Below are 1180 nucleotides of genomic sequence, written 5' to 3' on the forward strand. Positions count from 1 at the left end.
GATGAGTTTCAAAGAAAACATTATTGTCGGTGGCTAGCCTAGACATGGATGCAAGATTTTTGTCAGCTTGAGGGACATGAAGCACATCTCTAAGAACAAGATTGCTTTTAAGTGTAGGGGAATTAATAGAACTTTGACCAATATGACAAATATCCATACCTCCACCACTAGCGGTGTGAATCTGATCGGCGCCATGGTAGCGCTCACGGAAGGCTAGTTGCTCGAGCTCGTTTGTCACATGATCCGTAGCGCCGGAGTCGACGTACCAGACACCATCTCCACCCTGCTCACGCGTGGCAGCAGCAGCGTGTCGATCCGAGGGCACAAAATCCTCGTCGTAGCGATGCTAGCAGTCAATCACCTCGTGGCCAGACTTTTTGCAGAGCTGGCATCGAGGACGCGGGCGGGAAGGAGGGCGGCGGCCATTGTTGTTGTTGAAGCCGCCGCTATTGCCGCTGTTGTTGTAGCCGCCCCCGCCATGGGGGGCAGAGCCCCCACCAGAGCGTGCACCATCGCCAGAGCGTCCGTGGCCACCGCCGCGCTGCCCCTGGTGACCGCGCCCACGGCCGCGCCCATGAGAGACAGAGTTGACGGAGGATTGCCGAAGTTCGCCGCCATGGAGGAGGGTGAGGCGGGCATCAAAACTAAGCAGCTGGCTGTAGAGTTCTTGGACGGTGATGGGTTCCACCCTGGCGGCAAGTGCAGAAACCACCGGGTTGTACTCCATGTCCAAGCCGGCAAGGATTTTGGAGACAATCTCCGGATCAGAGAGGGCCGCAGCCGTGCTTGCGACCTCATCAGTGAGACTTTTGATCTTACCAAGATAATCAACCATGGACATGTTACCTTTCTTGAGGTTGGTGAGCTCGATGCGAGTGTTGATCGCTTGGGCTTGACTTTGTGCAGCAAACATGGCGTGGATGGTGCGCCACACCTCGGCCGGCGTCTGGAGCGTGGTGACCTGAGCAAGAATCTCACGGGAAAGTGAACCCATTAAGTATCCTTGGAGTTGTTGCTGCTGTGCATACCAGAGGGATCTCGCAAAGTTGGCGACTTGTTCTTCTTTGCCTGCCGTGGTGATGGTGATGGTGGCCGGTGGAGGCGGGCTCGTCACGTCGAGGTGGTGCTCCATCTGGGCACCTCTGATCTGTGGGAGCACAATGGCCTTCCAGAGCAAGAA

The 1180-nt window shown here is 56.4% G+C and overlaps 1 pseudogene; it reads right to left on the reverse strand.

The window, feature by feature from the left end:
• Window positions 1-636: 636 nt before the first annotated feature.
• LOC123118175 (uncharacterized) lies at window positions 637-775 on the reverse strand (annotated as a pseudogene).
• Window positions 776-1180: the final 405 nt, after the last annotated feature.

The sequence above is a fragment of the Triticum aestivum genome, chromosome 5B, assembly GCF_018294505.1.
Source record: "Triticum aestivum cultivar Chinese Spring chromosome 5B, IWGSC CS RefSeq v2.1, whole genome shotgun sequence".
NCBI classification, from domain to species: Eukaryota; Viridiplantae; Streptophyta; class Magnoliopsida; order Poales; family Poaceae; genus Triticum; species Triticum aestivum.